The sequence below is a fragment of the Stegodyphus dumicola genome, chromosome 5 (assembly GCF_044657685.1).
Source record: "Stegodyphus dumicola isolate Sdum_Otavi_A_Nest chromosome 5, ASM4465768v1".
NCBI classification, from domain to species: domain Eukaryota; kingdom Metazoa; phylum Arthropoda; class Arachnida; order Araneae; family Eresidae; genus Stegodyphus; species Stegodyphus dumicola.
The window spans coordinates 144280706-144304584 of record NC_140772.1 but is presented as its reverse complement, the minus strand read 5'-3'; the positions used below and the strand labels follow the sequence as shown (position 1 = coordinate 144304584).

Sequence of the window (23879 nt, the reverse complement as noted above, 5' to 3'; positions counted from 1 at the left end):
AAAACTCCCCGTAGATTATTGCCTGGCAGAATTGTTTTCTACAAAGGGTGAATTTGTTGTTTTCGTTGTTCTGACCTAAAGCCAAGCAGATAAGTTAAAGTATTTTGCGTGATTTGTATGCAATAAGCTACCACCATGAATCTCACGTAGAGCGTGATAATTTGCAAAGTTTCACTGCCTTACTTTTCCTTACTTAATTTTTACATATGTTGTAATAATAATAATAGTAATAATAAACAGGTGTCTTAAAAACAGAGGGAAACAATGACGAAAATTGCAAAATAGGAGGAAAAAAGGAAACTGAAATGAAAAGGGAAACAACTACAAACAAAGGATGGAAAAAGCATTTTAGAAGATATACACGTAACGTTCTATCTGAATCAGCCAAACCTGTATTTTAACGAGTCTCTTTGCATCGCTGGCTGCACAGATTTCAAATTTTCTCTCGTTATTCAAAATTCGGATCATATTGCTGGTCTTTTTCGTAGTCCATCAGAGCCGCACTAGGATTTTTGCCACCATTTGTTTCAATTGAAACTTTTATTCTCATTCTTCAGTTGCATTCTTAAAGTTTATTTATTTATACAGGAAGAAAGAAAGAAATCAATCAAATCAAAGTAAATTAGGAAAAGATATACCTGTTTTCTCCTATATTTATTGTTCCCTGTAATTTCTTTTGCCTGTTGCATTAAATTTATTGAAGGAAAATTTACAAAATCATTCAAAATGTATTTCCTAAATCCTTATGCGAATTTAGCCCTTCTGATCATTTCGGCCACACTTTAATGGCTTTTACAATTTGATGTTTGAATATTGACAGCTGCCTATACTGAAATATGCTCTCCATTGTCCTCGAAAAAAGAAAAATTAAAGTTCCAGGTAATTTTGCAATGAAGGACACATATATCTTATTTGAAGGGCAAGAGGAAAAGAAAAAGATATTTTCGGATGGGAATATGTAGCATTTTAAACACCGTGTTTGTAAATGTCATCATATAGTAGCAACACTTGAGTCATATGTAATTATACACATATATGAGAGAGACGACGATGACGAAAAATTAAATGGCAAAACATGGCCGAAAACACTTTCCTGGCCGGTGCAAACAACACAAAACACAAGAAAGATCGGACACCAGTTACGCTTAGCACAAGAGAAATTAAAAAGTAGGAATAAAATTAGACACTTATGGACCTCAAAAAAGGTGTTCGAAATTACGACCTGCACCCTGTTACGGGTATCCCATCTCTCGTACATCCAACATGAGATGCTCTGGAAAATACCGTGCATCCCCAGGACTTTACCAGCACCTGCCACAATATGTGCCACAAGTTCCTGTTGGACTTCTAACTGGGGTTTCGTGCACTTATGTGTTGAAGTACCCCGAGACGAACTGATAATGCAAGTTAGTTCTCGTGATCTTGCTGAACAAAGCACTGGACTATCTCTACCAAACCCATGTTTAGGATACGTTCCGAAGGAACTTTCGAATACTTTCTTTGATGGCGATCCCCTGCTTTTGTTCTTATTTCTTGGTTTCCGCTGCGCTAAGGAAAATAAAAAAATATCTTTACAATGTTCGTACCATATTTTTCTTGTGTTGTCTCTCGTCACTATGGGCCAGGAAAGCGTTTCCGACAATGCATTGCAATAAACGATTATATATATATATATATAAACAATATATATACACGATATATATATATATATATATATAATCTTATAAACATATGTTACCGTGAAAGACCGAAATTGGAGAATATCGACATTCACCGGAGAATGTCAACATTCACCAAATACGTCGGTGAAAGATCGAATATTGCATTACATTCTTCTACATTCGGACCCTCACCGGTGTATGTCGACAATCACAGATATGCTCTGGTGTAGATTGAAAAGAGAGGAGTATATGTACACACTGTTATTGCAAAAGGAAGTGTTCCGCAAATAAATGCAGTTGTAAAAGCAAGGGCCTCTTGTGCAATTGAAAGTGTCATAACAGTTTAAGTTGTTGCAATAAATAAGATTTGAATCACGTAATTTAGTAAACATAGCTTGAGTAAGCTCCCTGTTCCGAGTCAGGATAGTTCATGTTTCCAAAGCAAGTAAAGAGGAATACAAGTCCTGATAGTGGCGCCCGACGAAGAAGAATAACCATGGCCGAGTTTCAAGAAGAACCTGTGGTGCCTGCAGAAGCGACTCAGAATCCAGAAATGCCAGCTGCCGCCCTGGAAGGATTTGGGTACATCGTACAGACCATGCGCGCATCGATGAAACCAGAAGCAACATTTAATGGAAACTCACCGGTAACCAGTTTTTTGGAAAAATTGGATGACCACTTCATGCTGTATCCAGTCCATGAGTTCCATAAAGTCACCTTAGCTACCAGCGCTTTGAGGGGCCAAGCGCTTAATTGGTTCAAATGTATAGGCAGAAGCCTCTTGGGTCAAGCGGGAAGTCCCACCTATACTTACGAAAATTTTAAGACTGCCTTAGTAAAACCCTTCCCTGTCGTAAGAGATCGTGCAAGTTTAGAAACGGAACTCTTCAGCATATACCAGCAACGAATCGAAAATCTTTCCACCTTTATTTTAAGAAAAATTCACGTCTTTAAACTCTTGTATGGAAACCGTCCGGATCCTGAGATAATTCAAGTGATTTTGCCGAGTTTAGTTCCCCAAGTACAAGACTTTATTTAATTAAGGAATCCGACTACACTGGAAAAGTTATTTGAGCTAACAATCCAGTTTGAAAATAGAAGAACGGCGGACATCGAATGAAGACGCCAGTTTGAGCAACGAAGCCAATTTGGTGCGCCAAGACCACAGCAAAGGCAAGAACACGGCTACGGAAGCAAATCGAATCAGAGGGCAAGGACCAAAAAGTATCCAAAAACAACCGGCGAACGTCGACAGTTCAATAGTAAGCCAGAAAAAAAGTCTGAAGGCCAGCGGAAAAACAAGGAAGGAATGGAAAGGAAGAAAGAAAATTAAACGAAAACGGAGTTCTGCTGACGGGAGGGTGCGGAAATCCGAAGGCCAAGAAAAGCCCTCTTTCTTCAAGTTAAATACAGTTATTGTGAAAAATTTGACTCTTCCAAAGATTGAAGTTAGAGTTTTATAAAAGATTTTGCAGCTATTGTTGAACCATTGTTAAAATTAAAAAGGAAAAAGGCAATTTTCTCGTCCACGGCCGAAGCCAATAGTGCTTTCGAGAAATTAAAGCAAGCATTAACGCAAGCCCCTGTTTTGAAATTTCCTGAAAACGATGAGAATTTAGAAATTTCAGTGGATGCTTCGGATTATGCGCTAGGAGCGGTACTTTCGCAAAATCAGCAGCCCGTGGCATTTTTTAGTAGAACTTTAAATCAAACACAAAAAAATTATTCCGCGACTGAGAGAGAGGCACTTGCAGTTCTGTTAGCAGTGCAAAAGTTCCGAGTCTATTTTCGAAAGGTCCAATAACAGTGTATTCTGATCATGCGGCGGAAACTAGATTGTACTCAGGGAAAAACTTATCCACAAGGTTAATAAAATGGGCACTAAAGTTACAAGAGTATAATCTGGTAATTAAGCACACGCCCCGGAAAGGAAAATATCGTAGCAGATGCCCTATCCAGAATAAAAATAGATGAAGAAGTTAATACTGTAAAGGTGGCAATGCTCACAGCATGTAAGTTACATTCCCGAGAAAGTGTGATAACCGAACTGAGTAAGGACCCTGAATTTAAAAATATTTATGATTATTTAAAGGATCCTGAAAATTTTAGCCACCAATATATTGTCGCGATAAGAAATAGGACGGCCCATTACGAACTAATAGATGGTCTATTATTTTATACAAAAACTACGAATTCCAACAACGAATTTCGACCTGTTATCCCAGCTAGTCTTAGATTAAATGTACTGCAGGAGTTACACGACTCCGCTTTAGCTTCTCATGCTGGTATTCGAAAAACCATCCAACGCGTACGCGAAGCAGTTTATTTTCCTGAGCTGCAAAAGTTAACAAGGGCGTATGTCCAGTCCTGCCCAACATGTCAAGCAGTTAATTATATTAATTTCCGCCCGGCCGGGTTTCTAAATAGTATTAAATCGGAATTTCCAAATGAAATAATTGGCATCGATTTATTGGGCCCTTTCCCAAAAAGTCAGTTAAATAAAAGTGGCTATCACCTTGTTATGGTTGATTATTTTAGTAAGTGGATCGAAATTGTTTCCTTAAAACGAGCCTCCTCGAAATTAGTTACTGATTCTATTTTAAATAAATATATTTTAAAATACGGAGCGCCCCTAAAAGTAATATCGGATAATGGTCCTCAATTTGTAAGTAATATATTTGAAGACATGTGCCAAAAACTGGGCATACGTCATTTAAAAATGGTCCCGTATCGGCCGCAATCAAATATAGCGGAACGGGTCAATAGAAATATAATGAAAATTGTCCGTAGTTATGTTAAAAATTTTCATAAAAGCTGGGTTAACTATGTCAATGAATTAGGTTTCTCCCTTAGGACCGCAAAACATGATACGACGGGCAAAACTCCTGCTGAGTTATTTTTAGGCAGAAAGATTATAACGCCGTTAGATAAATTATTTTATGTTCAACAAAGAGCCCCAGAATTTAAAATGGGCAATATAGAAAAATAAATTAAAAAAGCAAAAAAGAACACTGAAGTAGCACAGAGAAAACAGAAGCTTTATTATGATATGACACGACGGGGAGTAACTTATAAAGTACGACATGAAGTGTTAAAAATTAAGCAGAAGCTTTCTTCAGCACCAGAAGATAAAACTGCTAAATTTTATCCACGATTTGAAGGACCATATGTCATAGAAAAAGTAACTCAGGCTTAGTGGTGTTAAAAGCCAGGAATGGTGAAACCTGCACCGCAAACGTAGACCAGATAAAACCATTTTATAATCGTAATAAAATGCCAATATTTCAAGATCTTTTGCAGGATCCGGCACGGCAGGCACAAGCTCCAGAGGTGGAACAACGACAATCCCAAGGGCAAGCCATTAGTAGACAGGAGCAATTGAAAAGAAAGTTCCCCCGTTGGAAAACTGAAGGTAACAAGAAAAAGAAGTCGTTCCACCGACCAGAGAAGAGAGAGCACGACCACCCCCAGAATGAAGAAGGGAGAAGTACGACTAATGCAAAGAAAGCCAGGAGAAATGACAGCAACTATAACACGGCTCCAAAACAGAAGATCTACCCATCGGATAGGAGTCTACGCAGCAAATGTCGACGAATTGATGAAGGAAGACCAGCTGCAGATGCAAAGACGCAAGAAAAATTTGAACAGCCAGCAACGAGATCCAGGCAACAACGAGAGACAGTTGTCCCGGTTCCGCCAAGACCAGCTGCCATCAAACGGCCGTGACCACAGGCAGATGCTAAAGGAAGGCACCGAAGGGCGAACCCGCACAAGAAGGAAGATCAACCAGACCGTAGTCTTCGCTACCTTCCAGGACTGGGCAGAAAAAAGGATGTCTGAATATCACAAAGATAAGTAAAACTTTATGTTACTTTGAAACCGTAAGTTAATTTTTCAATCTTACTGCAAGTGGCAGAATTCAAGAATTTTTACCTCATGTGAGGCCTACCTTTATCGCCAAAAAGGCGAGAAAGGAGTTGTTACCTATTTTGGTATTGTTTTTCAGTTACTCGCGAGTAAAACTAAAATTAATGTATAATAGGAATGTGTAAATACTTGAATATTGAAAAAGCATTGATAATCTTTGAGAAAGGTACCTTAAGAAAATTGTAAAAATTATTGTATAAAATTTTATTTAAAAGATTCTGGCAAGAAAGAAGTTTTAATCTGAAAGACTTTTGAAATGTAGAATTTCAATGCAGAAGAATTGGCACTTGCTTGGAAAAGAATAGAAGTTAACAATGTACTACTAATGTATGTTTTAAAATGCGTAAAATTAACGGCATGTTAATATGTCCTTATATACAATCTGAACTGTTATCTTAAAAGTTAAGAAATATTGTGATATGTTAAAAGTAAAAATATTAGAGTAATGCCAAAAATTTTAACTTATTCGTGTGACTGTAAAAAGAGCAAATTATTCTGAATATGTGATAAAGGTTGAATGAATGTAGTTAGGCTCTCTGACGCTACACTTCAGAGTTAGCCACTTTTCAGAATTGTAGCTCAGGGTTTAGAGATGAATATAAGGTGTGTTCTGAGGTTTTGTTATGTTGAATTTTAAGACGTTAGTGTTTTGATTGCAGGCGGTAGTGTTGAACACTTGTACATAGACACGCTCGTGTTTGGTGTTTTTCTTTACAACACAAGTCAGAGAGCACGGGGAGATAATTAAATAACGTCATGAATGAAATAAGAATTTTAAAGGAGAAATATAAATAATCATGTTACTTGCCATTTGATTTTGTAACATTTCATTAAACTAGTTTTCCTTCCATAAGGAACCAGATTTCAACTAAGAAACTCCTGTTTATAGATGCAGTACAGATGAAAATACTTGTCCATAGAGATGATAATGTAAAAACGACTTTTTAATATCTAGTTTCTAGAGAGAAATGTTTGAAAAAGATTGGCCTCGCGTTAGATTCTAGAGCTAAAAGTTTTCAACAAGGTCGTTTTAGACCTCAGTTTCAAACTAATTAACTCTGGCGGATAGTATGTAAGGATCCTAAGTTTTACTAACGTTTTTGATGTCATTTAAAACGCTTAATTACAGGGCCGTAGTATAATACACAACCCCCCCCCAAACCCAGAAGTATAGCGATATACAATAGTGACGTGATCGAAGATTCTTTGGAAATAATCGTTGTCATCGAATGACATGCATATTCTATTTAAGTAATCGTAGTCATCGGCTTTAATATTCTTTGCAAATGATCTTTGTCATCAAATAATCATTGTAAAGAATCATTCTCATCGGATAATCATTGAAAATAATCCTTGTCGTTACATAAAGGGGCATAGTAGCTGATGTATAAAGAATTGTACTCAAATTCTAATCAAAAGAATCGCATATGTATGCAATTTATCATATGATCATTATTTACAGCAATGATTCTTATATGTTTTCGACCTACGGCTCCTAATGACGCCGCGGAAAACTTGCGCAACAGTGACAAAAAGAATATTTAAAAGTACAATAAAAGCTTGAAAGCTAGGGAAAATGTGTGAATTTATTTTCCTTTTATTTAAATGAAGCTTAATGTTTTTAAAGGAAATTGAATATTGTAAAGAGTAATCAACAATATAAATATATGTGGGATTTTGCCTCTTTGTTGAACGGGGGGGGGAGATTTGAGTTTAGAAGGAGGTACCCTCGGATTTCAAAAATTCTTGGTAAAACTTTTCGACTATTGTTATCTTCCTACGACTATCACTCGAGATGTTATATAAAATTTCGGAAAGCGCTGGAGATCAAATTGCTTTATTTAGAAAAATGATGGCTCTTCTCACTCTCAAATCGTATTGTTTAAGAGAAATTTTTAATTTAAAAAAATATGAAATAAATAGTATTGCCAAACTCGAAACTTATTGTTATTATTTACGGTTATATTCTGAGTTGAAGAAAGCACGTGATTCCATATAACGTCACTGTATGTCGAAAAATATTTCGTTAATTTCAGTATTTTAAATGAATAGCTTTTGGCAACTTTTATGTTTCACCTTTAGATACGTGACACGATATGCTATCGCTACGTTAATTCTTTTATTGAGATTTTGCAAATTTGTTATATTAAAATAAATTTAAATCATAACTTCAAATGTATTGGCAAGAAAAATTTATTTACGAATAGCTGGTTGCTTGGAAAGAATGAATACATTTTCTTCATAATGAAATGTTTCTATGCATTTTATGCTATTCTAATTTTATTTATAAAAATTTAATTTCTTTTATTGTATAGTTCCTTTCTGAGTAGAAGTTTAAACTTCTGTAGGTATTTAACATATTTTAGATGAATGTTACTTTACTACAGTTACATAATTTTTTTTTCAATTTACTAAAATGTCTGAACGCAAGAAGACAGCACAAATGTTACAGCGAGCTACAGAAAAAATGAAGTAAAAAGCACTAGGAGACTCAGCAGGCAAGTAGAAGAAAACTTGCATGCTTCAAAAATGAATGAAGATACAACTAGAAACTCAGCAGGCAAGCATAGTGACAAGAAAGGTTACGCATTCAAGAAACTGAAGAAGAAACGAATAGGAGTTCCAGCAGACAAGCAACAACTCAAGAAACTTCGCTTGCTCAAACTGTATCAGAAACTAGTAGCAGACGCAAAAGACATTCAGAAAACCAAGAATCACTGCGTGCTCCGGAAAGGTAAGCAGAAGCGAAACGGAGGCCCATTAGGCAAGCGGAACGTCAAAAGAATATGCGCGATGACGGGAAGAAGTCGCAAGTAAACGAAGGATGCAAGACTGTCCGCGTCATCGTCAGATTCGACAGGAAATACCAGAACAGCTCAAGAAGCTGCATAAACAACTCAAGACGCTGCAGATTACGGACAATTTCGGTTCGAAGAGGCAGAGCTCATACGAGGAAACAAGCTTCGCATGAACACATCACGACATACACGTAGTACTCTTCACAATGCAGGAAGTTTACTTTGAGCAACACACTGTATACGTAGAGCTCGTGGACATATATAGTAAAGATTTTGCTTTGTCAACAGCCCCCTAGTAAAATGTATGAAGTTTATATTGACATCTCACAATACCTGAAAGAAATTTTTCTATTTACTTCTTCATTTACTATTTTCTTAAATTTCTTATCAGTAATCCTGTCTATATATTATAGATATCAAAATCAGAAAAAAATTAATTAATTATCTTTAAATGTATCTAAGTGATGAATACTTCGCCCCTGTTCGTACCGAAACAACACGATGTAATTGTAGATACCTAGAAAGTAAAATGTATTCAGCAGGCTGTACAGCAAGCGACAACTATAAATGGTGATAACACAAGAATGTTATATAATGTTATATACTGGCAGAATTTTAAAAAAAGAACATATACATCACTGTTTTAAAAATACGAATTTTGCATCAAATTGCAAAACAAATATCTTAAAAGCTGCCTTTCCATGCATAAGAGTTCAGGATTCGGAAAATTATATTTTCGTAAACGGTTTAGCAAAAATAACAAAAATTATTGCCTTGAGAAATGGATAATCTTGGTATGAATACGAATTACGCCAAGACTACTCGTCAATGGTTGTTTTGATCACGCTTTAATGTATATATATAACCCTTAAAAAACGTAAAGTGAGTGAATCTACTATTCGAGTGTGTCTTTATATCTTGAGTATTTAAGAAATAAGAATTGCATTTATCTATCTCGAAAGAGCTAACGCTATTGCCCGAATAACAACGTTTATTTAACACTTGATATAACCAACTTCATATATATCTTGAAATAAAACATAAATTTCCTAATCAGATACTACCAATTGCAGAAAAAATACAAAAATAATGGAATTTCTAATAACACTACAAGTAACATACCGAGGAATAAATTGCGCTGCAAAACTGATGCAATCTACAATATGTAAACCACAAAATTTATGTACCGCTATAGAAATGCAATAGAATGAGAAATGAAACTGTGATGAGATTTATAATGAAAAATTTACCATAAACTATTAGTATATGATATAAGTAAATATATACTTTTAATACTATTCATTTAAATATGTTCAAACGTTCATAATATTCATTACTTACAAACGCTTCTTCATCCATCGAAGCATAGCACAAGCCATTCTCAATTCTGTGCTGGTGCACGTCAATAAAATAAGGATAAATCCAAATTTTTACAAAAAATCAATCGCCTTGACTCGTTTCTCAGAAAACGTATGTCTACAAATGCAGTATTAATATATCACATCAATATAATTCGGGATCATAAAATCTCCAAACAACGCATTAAACGCAAAAAATCGCATTAAGGCAGAATGAAGAATTTTCACTCTTACAATGACTTTTACAACAATATATAATAGAATCGAATTTCTAAACTAAGTGTTCATTGTTACACCATATTTCTTTCTTGGGGAACCTTTCATGGTTGTTCAGTAATTCTAACTGTTAACTGGTATAAAAAGAATTATGATTTCATATATATGCACAGACTTATATATGTATTATATTAACACGTATCTGTAGTAACATACATCATCTTATATTATATGTATTCGCATAATTCTAAATTAATTATACTAGTCAACATAATTTGTATATTGATAGCAGCACAGTTTTAAAATTATTTATTACTATCTGCTTGCTAACGATTATATAATTAAGTACAGTGGTTCCTCGACAAACGAGTTTAATATGTTTCGTAACCTTGCTCGTATCTCAAAGCAATTTTCCGCATTGAAAGTAATCGAAATGCCATTAATCCGTTCCAGCTCCCAAAACACGACCTCAGCTGTTTTTTTAAGTGTTTTTGAATAAGAAAAATGTAGTTTCTTATTCAAAAACAAGAAGAAACCTTTATTTATAAATAACAAATACATATTCTATAAAAACATAATTAAAAGAAAAAGTGCCTACGGAAGCGCTTAATTTTTGTCACTGGTCTTCGCTCTTTTTGTCATGATCTGCTCATTTTCACCCGCAGATCGTTTAAAAAAACTGTCCAAGGAGGTTTGTTTCTTCCTACCTGTCAAGGTATTGCGTAATCGAGTTAGGCAAGTTTCGTTGAACAACTCCGATTTAGGACTAGTTGCAACTTTTTCGCGGTGATTTTTATCCACGAACTCTACAACTTTATCCCACATTCTCAAGATCTGTTTTATATCTCTTGCAGGGATAACCTCCTCCATCTCTGGCTCCTCTTCAAAACTAATTTTTCGTTGAACCACCGTATGCTGCTGCAAATGCAGATCGTGTAACTCCTCGGTTGTCAGCTCCTGAGACTGTTCCTCTACGAGTTCGTTCACATCTCTCTCCTCCACCTCCAGACTCATGGATTTTCCCAGAGAAACAAGCTCCTCTACCACTGACACTTTGGGTTCCAATCCTTCGAATTCTCTTTCAGCTACAGCCTCAGGCCACAGCTTCTTCCATGCAGACGTTGTAACACCCAGCCAGGCCTGAACAATAATTCTTAGGCACATCACGATGTTAAAGTGGTTTTTCCAGAACTCTCGAATGGTAAGGTTTGTGTTCTCTGTCACCTCAAAGCAGCGGCGAAAAATGTGCTTGGTGTACAAATTCTTAAAATTAGAAATCTCCTGCTGATCCATGGGCTGCAGGATAGGAGTGGTGTTCGGTGGTAGGTAGGGAAATTTTATATACTTGAACTCTTCGAGTAAATCATCTTCGAGATTTGATGGGTGAGTAGGGGCATTGTCGAGGCCAACACCAGAACAGAACACCAGAATTATCCACTCCACAAAGAAGTTCATTCTGTCCCACGCCTTCGGATTTGCCCTCCACATATCTTCTTAAAATTATAACTGGCAGGTTTTCTTTTAAAATATTATATGACTTAAAGCCTCTGGGGTTTTCCGAATGGTATACTAACGGAGGCTTGATTTTACAGTCGCCATTCGCATTGAGGCAAATTGCTAGATTTAATCTATCCTTAATGGGTTTGTGACCTGGCATCTTCTCCTCTGCCGTTATGTAAGTTCTATTCGGCATCCTTTTCCAGAAATGCCCTGTCTCGTCACAGTTGAGGACTTGCTGGGGGGATGTATCCTTTGGCTACTATCTGTTCGGAAAACATTTTGATGTAAACATCAGCTGCCTTTACATCCGGATTTGCTGCCTCACCATGCCTGACGACGGAGTGAAGGTCGGTCCTTTCCCTAAAGTTGTCAAACCAGCCCCGACTGGCTTTAAACGGGTCTTCCGATTCCACGTTTGTAGAAGTGTGTGGGATCTTCTTTAGAAAATAACCGTAAATCGCTCGTAAATAACTCGTAATAGTGCCTTCTCACAAAAGATGCTTTGTGTTAAGGTTCCTCCTTGAAGCTGCTTCTCTCTCACTCACACCATCAGTAGTTTCTCCATGTCTTGACGGAGAGAGGTCGGAGCTTAAAAATTATTGTAACACCCTTAGTTGGCGTTATACTTTAGAACTCCTTTTTTTAATGTGACAATCATTATAAGCCATGTAGATTTTTCCTTGTGGCTTCATTTGTTTTCTCTTCCAAAATTTCGAACGTCCAACAGTTTTGTCAGTTTCGGGCTTTTGGTATGGAGAGTGAGAAAATGAGATAAGACCAGAATGAACTTCAGTTCTGAACTCTGCAGTTCAGCATAGAGTAAGGAGTATTGACAGATTTATGTTCGCTCTTTACGTGCGCTTTTCATCGTATTTTCTTCATCATTCTCAGCACTTTAAAGTGATAACTACTAGCAGTGTTCCTTTATATTTCGTATATTTTTGGAATTATATTTTTTACTCGTACTTTTCGAAAAACTGCAGAATTGTTTAGTGTTTTTTCGGGACAAATAAATTCTAACAAACTACCAGCTCTTCCGCATGCTTTACGAACCTTTATGCCAGGAACAATTTTGGGTGTTAGAAGTAGGACAGAATGCTAGTGACAAGAACAATTGAGGAGCATCTGAGGCAGCTTGTGACAGTCTTTGCTGCGTTCCAGGAAGATATAAAAGGAGAGGTTGATTCCTTTACAGAAGAGATAAATGCGTCCAACAAAAGAGGGAAAGGGGAAATAATACCAGTTCAAGGAAAGATGGAATCTATCCAAAATTGATACTTAAGCCTGTCAAGAAGAAATAAAAGACAACAGTAGAAGATTTTCGAGGATTTTGAAAGCAGAAATAACATGGTCGAAAGGAGAGTTAGAGAAACTGGAGAACTTGTTTCTGCTGTCAAACAGCAAATCAAAGAAAGAGTTAATGCTGTCAAACTACAAATCAAAGGAAGAGTTTCTGATGTCGAACAACAAATCGATGACAAAGTCTCTGCTGTTGTCGCCAAAGAATCTGACAGCTTTAACACATTCATAATGACAACTGGAGACGATTCTGATACCTTTAAATAGGTACCTATGTTTTCCGACCCATTTTGTCATGCTTTCCACGTGTGATGGAAAAAACATGTGACATATGTACAAGGCTCAGTTCTGTATAGCTCCAAATGGAAATGGGTAGGATTCCGAAGACAAACCTGTAATTTCGCAGCTTCTCTGAGAATAGAAGACGATATCGGTCCCACTCTTCTAGAAACCCAGAGGCTAGATTTTGATGCTGTACCCGGTACGCGAAAGCTCTACTAAGAAGTGTTTAAAAGACTACAGAAGGCTGCAGTTAATATCTCGACAGCAGAAGCTCACCAAAATAATCCAGAAGCTCGCCATTGTTATGGAAATGCTCTCCCATCTCTCCTTTTTTGACTGCTCAACAGAAATACGTGAAGTACAATCCATGAAATACTTCCTCGGTGGCATACGGGAACCTGAGGTATAGAAACAATTGCGAATAGTGGATCTCAAGGATTTAAAAAATGCCTAGAGTGTACGCCATGAAAAACGTGGCAGTCAGAAACTTGCACACACCATTGCCCAATCGGAACTACTCCAACCCAGAAGCTAGTGGACAAGTGACAGCTCGTCCAGGCAGTCTACCCACTTAAGTAAGTGTCTTAAGGCGGAACAGACGTCAGACGAAAGCGACCTTAGTATGCTAGAACTGCAGTGGTGATGAACACTTACGAAAGAACTGCAGAACACATTAGGACACAGAAGATAATGCTGCTAATCAGCAAGAAGTCACGAAAACAAATCGTGGATGTTGAGCGGAATTTGCCAGAGATTGCCAGATATTGAGAAGTCCCACATAAAATCCTTTCAGATTTCGGTTATGGTTGGTGGCAATAATGGACTTCTCAATCATGAGGCATAAAAATAGAGTTCCCTTAGTATAACAATCGATACATGAGTAATTTACCATCATCCAAAACCTCAAGTCGAGATGATAGAACCAGCATGAACAGAACTTTTCCTTCCAGGATTATAGCTGAAAACAGAAATTTCCGGTAAGGCATTATGAAATATGCTAAGAACGTTAAGAGCACGAAATGAGTACTAATAATATGTTCTTTCGTTGAATTATCAAGGCCGTCATTCCTGTGACGGTTGAAACGTAAGTGCCAAAGCTAAAGTCATTGGGGAATGAGAAGTGGTTGCATCACGTTCTCCATTGAACTACGTTAAGGGGTCTCGTACACCTTAAAACCCTCAAAATCTCTGAATATGATCCTGTTGTAAGAATTGGGATAGCATATTTATTTTTAAAGCTATTACTTCCAGTTTTTTACAGCTGACTACATAGCACAGCTGAATTAGTAAGCAAATAGTTTGTGTTGCCACAAATGTTTTTATAATTTAATCTTCTTTGTGAGGTAATTTTTTATATGTTCACGTAATACTCCCACTTTGCGTGCACAATTTAAAACATTCTGTTATATATTTTAACTTCATAGTTAATATACAGCTTGTATAGCATCTAAAGACTACTGTGAACCAAAAATCTTAAGAAATTTATACAATGCATTTTAATAAAAAATTTTTAATATTTCCATGCGTAAAATTTTTGACTATTAAAATATTCAATATATTTTTTGGTTCAGTTAGATGATAATACTCATATAAAGAAGTCCATTAAATTTAAAGTGTGTACCAAGAACCGTTTTTAAAACATCATGCGCGCAACAGTGAAAATTTATGTTTTGAGATAATCAAGTTTTAATGTAAATATTTTTTTTAAATACTTCTCTTGTTATAAAATATATAAAATGCTTATGTTTTGAGAGATATTGTAATATTATATAATTTCCAATAGTTGGTATAAGCATAATTAATGTAAAATAAGCTGCCATCATCAAAGTATAACATATCAACTAAAAATGATTTGAAACTTCTACGCTATCAATAATACAACTAAATTTTTCTTACAAATTGGAACTTACTTATAGGAAAATGTTTCAGGTAAAGTTCTCTGTAATGTATTATTGTATATCAAACATATAAATCATTTAATAGTTCTTCCACAGGGTAACGTTAGCATACTCTAAATGCTATGTATACAACTGGGAAAAAATGCATTTTAAGAAAATCGAGTTTTGAAGCAAATATTTCAGTATACAACTTTCTAATAATAAAGTGCATAGTATATTTATTTTCAAAATGATATATTTAAAAAGTATAAATCCTAATAAATTGCATAAGCTTTTGTCAATATGAAACACATTAAAATTACCATACTATATAAAATACCATGACAGAATGATAGCCGTGTATTAAAATACGTGTAGCTTATTTGAACAAATAATTTATTTTTACATAACCACATCACTTAAGTACTTTCAAGCATTTAAGAATATGATATGTATCATATTATGCAATATTATTTAAACATAGGTGGGAAAAAACCTTTACGACTTATTTGAAATTGTATGCTAAACTGCTACATTCATTGAAGTATAACATATCGACTAAGAATGATAAAACTAAAACTTCTTTACAAATAAGAATTTACTTATAGCCAAATGTCTTAAAGTTCTCTGTAATATATTACTGTATATCAAACATATAAAACATTTAATAGTTCTTCCACAATGTAACTTTAGCATACTTTAAATGCTATGTATACAACTGTAAAAAACCATATTTTAAGAAATTTGAGTTTTAATATCAATACTTAAGTATATAACTTTCTAATAATAAAGTGCATAGTATATTTATTTTCAAAATATATTTAGAAAGTATAAATCCTAATAAATTGCAGAAGCTTTTGTTAGTATGAAACACGTTAAATTTACCTTGCTATATACATTACCATGACAGAATGATAGCCGTATATTAAAATACATGTGGCATATTTGCACAAAAATTTATTTTTACATAACCACTTTAGTTAAATAAACTCAAGCATTTAAGCATATGATATGTATTATATTGTATAATATACATATTATTTAACATGGGTGAAAAAATCTTTTACGACTTACTTCAAATTGTATGCTAAACTGCTAAAATTTTATTTACAAATTAAAACGCACCAGCACAATAAACATCCCCATCATTTTTATGGAGGCCTGCACTTCTGACATTTTTTGCTGCCTTTCAAGTTTACGCTGTTGTTTTGTTTCTGACAAGCCTTTCTTTTCTGCGTTATCTATTCTCTTGTTATCGATTTGTAAAAATCCTTCAATAGAAAACTTACTTCTAAAAAGCTGTAGCTCATTCATTACAGAATGTCTACCAACAGACCTTTCGTTAAAAGCAATCACTGCTTCATTTCCAGCAATTCGAACTATCCTACTACCAGCACGACATGTCTTTGTACAAAATTTCGAAATTCAGGAATTAAATGATTCATTATTATTTTGTGTTTTGCCGCCAAGGCAACGTCTCAATAACGAAGGTTGTGACAAATCTATAAAAACTGGCTTTATTGCCTCCATTACAGCGACTGGTTCAGAATTTATATGCTTATAATCAGCTTTATTTTGCTTAGCTATATTGTATTTGCACCATGTGGTTTCATTTGTAGGACAAACGTCATGAATCGGCTTTTCATCACTCGATATTTTCTGGTAGTAAATTGCCCAAATGGCTTTTCTGATATCACTAACAGACTCATTATATTCTCTAATCGCATTACCATAATACGAAGTTATTTCATTTATTAACTTATCTGTTAGTCTCCCTTTCCCAGACAGATTTTACCGTCATTTAATTTTACTTTTTTTCTTTCAAGTTTTAATTTGCGTAGCCATATTCCCATTCGTTTTTGAATATGTCCAACACACTCAAATTTTTCTATATTTAATGAACCATATTGTTTGGCGTCAGTTATACCTGCAAATGGTTTTGCATCACCTATGTAAGGATCTTAAGTTTTACTAACGTTTATTTTATTTTAAATCTTTACTATCACTTCTTATTTTCTACTTCCAGCCAGAATTAAAAGCGTTAACTTATTTATGCAAAATTTGTGTAGCGAACGCCGTTACTTAAGATGTGGCTTTTTGCCAAGCGAGAGAGAGGAAGGAGTTAGTCGAAGCAGGCCGCTTACCTTAGAAGTTTTACTCAGTTGCTGGTTGCCTTCCAGGCCAGAGGTTTAATCCTCGTGATAATTTTTAAACGTATATGTAGTGTTAACAGTTCTCTGTACTACATACGGCTTCCTGTTAATATAAGGCCAATCTTCCACGTTTATTATTCCAAAGTTAAGTTAGAGTTTAGTTAAATATTTTTATATTCTTACGTTTAGACCACAAGTAGTGGGTCTTTGTATTCCGAAGTACGGAAATTATTGTAAAGAGAGAAAAATAAAGTGTTTTGTATACCTTTCTTGTGTATCCTGTCTACTTCCCACAGTTATTGAACATAGCTTTAGTAAGCTCTCTGTTCCGAGTCAGGTCCTTGCATATACCCGAAGAAAGTAAGACGGAACATTGAACCTGAGAGTGGCGCCCAACGAAGAAGAATAACCATGGCCGAGTTTCAAGAAGAACCTGTTCTGCCTGCAGAAGCGGCTCAGAATCCAGAAATGCCAGCTGCCGCCCTGGAAAGATTTGGTTACATCGTCCAGACCATGTGCGCTTCGATGAAACGAGAAGCAACATTTAATGGAAACTCACCGGTAACCAGTTTTTTGGAAAAATTGGATGACCACTTCATGCTCTACCCCGTGCACGAATTTCAAAAAGTTACCTTAGCTACCAGCGCTTTGAGGGGCCAAGCGCTTAATTGGTTCAAATGTATAGGCAGAAGTCTCTTGGGTCAAGCAGGAAGTCCCACCTATACTTACGAGAATTTCAAGACTGCCCTAGTAAAAGCCTTCCCTGTCGTAAGGGATCGTGCGAAACTAGAAACGGAACTTTTCAGCATATATCAGCAAAGAATCGAAAATCTCTCAAGCTGTATTTTAAGAAAAATTCACGTCTTCAAAATCTTGTTAGGAAACCGTCCGGATCCTGAGATAATTCAAGTGATTTTGCCGAGGTTACTGCCCCAAGTGCAAGACTTTATTGAATTAAGAAATCCGACTACACTGGAAAAGTTATTTTATGCTAGCAATCCAGTTTGAAAGTAGAAGAACGGCGGACATTGAAAGAAGACGCCATTATCAACAGCGAAACCAATTTGGAGCGCCAAGACTACAGCAAACTGAAGCACACGGCTACGGAAGCAAAGCGAATCAGTTGGCAAGGAAACCCGAGCATTCAAAAACAGCCGGCGAACGTCCACAGTTCAATAGCAATCCAGGAAAAAAGTCTCAAGGCCAGTGGAAAAAGAAGAAAAGCACGGAAATGAAAAATAATTTAAACTAAAACGAATTTCTGGTGACGGGAGGGTGCGGAAATCCGAAGGCCACGAAAACCCCTCTTCCTTCAAGTTAAATACAGTAATGGTGAAAAATTTGACTCTTCCGAAGATTGAAGTGTTGGTGAATAATATCCCAGCCACCGCACTCCTGGATACAGGCGCGCAGTGTTCCTGTGTGGCAGAAGATTTTTTTAGGAAGTATTTTCGTAAATATCGTATATATAATTCGGATAATACGACAGTGTTAGCTGCGCAAGGAGAAAGATGTAAGTGTATAGGTAAATTACCGCTGTATGTCCGTATCAAGGACGAACAAGTAAAGGTTATGTTTTTTATAGTAAAGAATCTGCAAGCACATATAATCTTAGGAATAGATTTTCTTTCAGAGGCACAAGCAACGCTAGATTTTTAAGAAGCGTCCCTTAAGCTGACAATGAAACCAGTTCGTGAAGAAAAGGCTGAACCGCCGATATTAAACCTTGACCACCTGCCTAATGAAGAGCAACGAAGAATCCGACAAGTGGTAAGTGAATTTGCTTCGTTATTTAGTGATATTCCAGGATTTACTCAGGTTACTAACCATAGTATTGACACCGGAGATTCAATGCCAGTTCGCCACAAAGCATACCGGTATGATAAGAATAAGGAAAAAATTATAGAATGGCATATCACCGATAAGCTACGTAAAAAGATCATAACGCACATCTCAAGTAGTTATGCTAGCCCGGTGGTTTTATGTAAGAAAAATAATGACTATCCATTGACACATCCAAAAAGGTGGAGATTCGCAATTGACTACCGTAAATTAAACTCCATAACTAAATATCCGGTATATCCGTTACCTATTATTGAAGAAATTCTAAGGAACATAACATCCACCAAATATATGACGACTTTAGACTTAACGACTGGTTATTTTCAAATAGGGGTTAGGCCTGAGGACGTGCCTAAGACTGCTTTTATAACCACGTCTGGCACTTATGCATTTCTGCGTATGCCATTTGGCCTTTCAGGGGCACCGGCAACATTTCAGCGATATAAGGACATTGTGTTAAGGCCTGTTCATGGAAAGTCCACATTTATCTATTTAGAGGATATCATTATTACTAGTGATAATCTCGACCAACATGTACAGGATTTAAGACAGGTGTTTTCTTTATTAAATGAAGCCGGTCTAAAAGTTAATGTCGAAAAGTGCAAATTTGCAGCCCCTCAATTAAAATATTTAGGTTACAAAATATCTCAGAAAGGAATAGAGACAGACGAATCAAAAATAATCGCTGTACAAAAGTATCCGACTCCAAACACGGCGAAGAAGCTCTCTTCTTTTCTAGGACTTTGTTCATATTATAGGTCCTTTATAAAAGATTTTGCAGCTATTGCTGAACCATTGTTAAAATTAAAAAGGAAAAAGGCGAGATTCTAGTGGACGGCCGAAACCAATAGTTCTTTCGAAAAATTAAAACAAGCATTAACGCAGGCCCCTCTGTTGAAATTTCCTGAAAAGGATGAGAATTTAGAAATTTCAGCGGATGCTTCGGATTATGCGGTAGGAGCGCTACTTTCGCAAAATCAGCAGCCCGTGGCATTTTTTAGCCGAACTTTAAATCAAACACAAAGAAATTATTCCGCGACCGAGAGAGAGGCACTTGCAGTTCTGTTAGTAGTGCAAAAGTTCCGAGTCTATTTTGGGAAGGCGCCAATAACAGTGTACACTGATCATGCGGCGGTAACTAGATTGTACTCAGGGAAAAACTTATCCCCAAGGTTAATAAGATGGGCTCTCAAGCTACAAGAATATAATCTGGTAATCAAGCATACCCCCGGAAAGGAAAATATCGTAGCAGATGCCCTATCCAGAGTTAAAATAGATGAAGAAGGTAATACTGTAAAGGTGGCAATGCCACAGCATGTAACTTACATTCCCGAGAAACTGTGATAACCGAACTGGGTAAGGATCCTGAATTTAAAAATATTTATGATTATTTAAAGGATCCTGAAAATTTTAGCCACCAAGATATTGTGGCGATAAGAAATAGGGCGGCCCATTACGAACTAATAGATGGTCTATTAATTTATACAAAAACTACGAATTCCAACAACGAATTTCGACCTGTTATCCCAGCTAGTCTTAGATTAAATATCCTGTAGGAGCTCCATGACAGCCCTTTAGCTTCTCATGCTGGTATTCGAAAACCTATCCAACGCGTACGCGAGGCAGTCTATTTTCCTGAACTGCAAAAGTTAACAAGGGCGTATGTCCAGTCCTGCTCAACATGTCAAGCAGTTAATTATATTAATTTCCGCCCGGCCGAGTTTCTAAATAGTATTAAATCCGAATTTCCAAATGAAATAATTGGCATCGATTTATTGGGCCCTTTCCCAAAAAGTCAGTTAAATAAAAGTCGCTATCTCCTTGTTATGGTTGATCATTTTAGTAAGTGGACCGAAATTGTTCCCTTAAAACGAGCCTCCGCGAAATTAGTTACTGATTCTATTTTAAATAAATATATTTTAAAATACGGAGCGCCCCTAAAAGTTATATCGGATAATGGTCCTCAATTTGTAAGTAATGTATTTGAAGACATGTGCCAAAAACTGGGCATACGTCATTTAAAAATGGTCCCGTATCGGCCGCAATCAAATATAGCGGAACGGGTCAATAGAAATATAGTGAAAATTATCCGTAGTTATGTTAACAATTTTCATAAAAGCTGGGATAACTATGTCAATGAATTTGCTTTCGCCCTTAGGACCGCAAAACATGATACAACGGGCAAAACTCCTGCTGAGTTATTTTTAGGCAGAAAGATTATAACGCCGTTAGATAAATTATTTTATGTGCAACAAAGAGCCCCAGAATTTAAAATGGGTGATATAGAAAAACTAATTAAAGAAGCAAAAAAGAATACTGAAGTAGCACAGAGAAAACAAAAGCTGTATTATGACTTGAAACGACGGGGAGTAACTTATAAAGTAGGGGATGAAGTGTTAAAAATTAAGCATTCACTTTCTTCAGCACCAGAAGATAAAACTGCCAAATTTTTTCCACGATTTGAAGGACCATATGTCATAGAAAAAATAACTCACGCTGTAGTAGTGTTAAAAGCCAGGAATGGTAAAACCTGCTCCGCAAACATTGATCAAATCAAACCCTACTATGATCGTAATAAAATGCAAATATTTACAGATCTTTTGCAGGATCCGGCACGGCAGAGACGGCGGGCACAAGCTCCAGAGGTGGAACAACGACAAGTACAAGGGCAAGCCATTAAGAGGCAGGAGCAAGTGAAAGGAAAGTTTCCCCGCGGGAAAATTAAAGGTAACAAGAAAAACCGTCCAGAAAAGAGAGCTCACGAACACCCCCAGAATGAAGAAGGGAGAAGGACGACGTATGCAAAGAGAGCCAGGAGAAATGACGGCAACTATAATCCGGCTCTAAAACGGAAGATCTACTCATCCGACAGGACTCTCCGCAGCAAATGTCGCCGAACTGCGGAAGGGCCACCAGCGGGGGAGGAAAAGTTACAAGGAAAATTTGAACGGCCAGCAACGAGGTCCAAGCAGGAACGCGAAAGGATTCTCCCGGTTCCGCCAAGACCAGCTGCCATCAAACGGCCAAGACCACAGGCAGCGGCGAAAAAGAAGGTATTCAAGGGTGACCGAACTGGAGAAAAAAGAAAGCTTCTAGAGGAAGGCCCTGAAGGGCGAGCCCGCACAAGAAGGAGGATAAAACAAACGAGAATCTGCGCTACCTTCCAGGACTGGGCTCAGAAAAGAATGTCCGAATATAACAAAGATAAGTAAAATTTTATGTTACTTTGCAAACGTAAGTTAATCTTTCATTCTTACTGCAAGTGGCAGATTTCAAGAAGTTTTACGTCATGCGAGGTCTACCTTTATCGCCAAAAAGGCGAGAAATGAGTTGTTACCGATTTTGGTATTATGTTTTTCAATTACTCGCGCGTAAAACAAAAGTTGATGTATAATAGGAATATGTAAAGACTTAAGTATTGTAAAAGTTATTGTATAAATTTTATTCAAAACATTCTGGCAAGAAAGAAGTTTTAGTCTGAAAGACTTTTTGAAATGTAGTATTTCAATGTAGAAGAATTAGCACTTGATTTGAAAAGAATAGAAGTTAACAATGTACTACTAATGTATGTTTTCAAATGCGTAAAATTAACGGCATGTTAATATGTTCTTATATACAATGTGGACTGTTATTTTAAATGTTAAGAAATACTGTGATATGGTAAAAGTGAAAGTAATGTTAAAAATTTTTTTTATTCGTGTTACTGTAAAAAGACCAAATCATGGTGAATATGTGTTAAAGGTTGAATGAATGTTGTTAGGCTCTCTGACGCTACACTTCAGAGTTAGCCACTTTCAGAATAGTACCTCAGGGTTTAGAGTTGAAGTTAGGGTGTGTTACGAGGTCTTGGTATGTTGAATTTTTAACACGTTAGTGTTTTGATTGTAGGAGGAAGTGTTGAACACGTATACATAAACACATTCGTGTTTGGTGTTCTTTTACAACACATGTCAGAGAGCACGGGGAGAGATAATTAAAATAGTCATGAATGAAATAAGAATGTTAAGAGAAATATAAATATGCATGTTACTTGCCATTTCATTGTGTAACATTTCATTAAACTAGTTTTCCTTCCAGATCTCTGGAAGGAACCAGATTTGAATAAAAGCTCCTGTTTAGATGCAGTACAGATGAAAAATTGCGTGTCCTTGGAGCTGCTATTGTAAAAACAAATTTCTTTTTTTTTTTTAATTTCTAGTTTCTAGTGAGAAATGTTTGTAAAAGATTGGCCTCGCGTTAGATTCTAGAGCTAAATGTTTTCAACAAGGTCGTTTTAGACCTCAGTTTAAAACTAATTAACACTGGCGGGAAGTATGTAAGGATCTTAAGTTTTACTAACGTTTATTTTATTTTAAATCTTTACTATCACTTCTTATTTTCTACTTCCGGCCAGAATTAAAAGCGTTAACTTATTTATGCAAAATTTGTCTGGCGAACTCCAAGTACTTAAGTTGTGGCTTTTTGCCAAGCGAGAGAGGGGATGGAGTTAGTCGAAGCAGGCCGCTTACCTTAGAAGTTTTACTCAGTTGCTGGTTGGCTTCCAGGCCAGAGGTTTAATCCTCGTGATAATTTTTAAACGTATTGTAGTGTTAACAGTTCTCTGTACTACATACGGCTTCCTGTTAATATAAGGCCAATCTTCCACGTTTATTATTCCAAAGTTAAGTTAGAGTTTAGTTTAATATTTTTATATTCTTACGTTTAGACCACAAGTAGTGGGTCTTTGTATTCCGAAGTACGGAAATTATTGTAAAGAGAGAAAAACAAAGGGTTTTGTATACCCTTCTTGTGTATCCTGTCTACTTCCCACAGTTATTGAACATAGATTTAGTAAGCTCTCTGTTCCGAGTCAGGTCCTTGCATGTTCCCGAAAAAAGTAAGACAGAACATTGAACCTGATACCGTCACCAATATAAGAAGTATATTTTACTTCTTATATTATTATTAATTAGTTTCTAGCAATAAG

General features: G+C 36.2%; 1 protein-coding gene across 8 annotated transcripts in view; it reads right to left on the bottom strand.

Moving 5' to 3' along the window:
• Positions 1–23879, bottom strand: part of LOC118202263 (uncharacterized) — a 280122-nt gene that overhangs the window by 160150 nt on the left and 96093 nt on the right. The window contains exon 4 of one of the 8 annotated variants that reach the window (XR_015040951.1): positions 16640–17554. The exons of the other annotated variants lie outside the window; for them this stretch is intronic. The gene's annotated coding sequence lies outside the window, so the exon portion shown is untranslated. Of the gene's footprint in view, positions 1–16639; positions 17555–23879 lie in introns of those variants that run through there. 8 annotated transcript variants of the gene reach the window in all.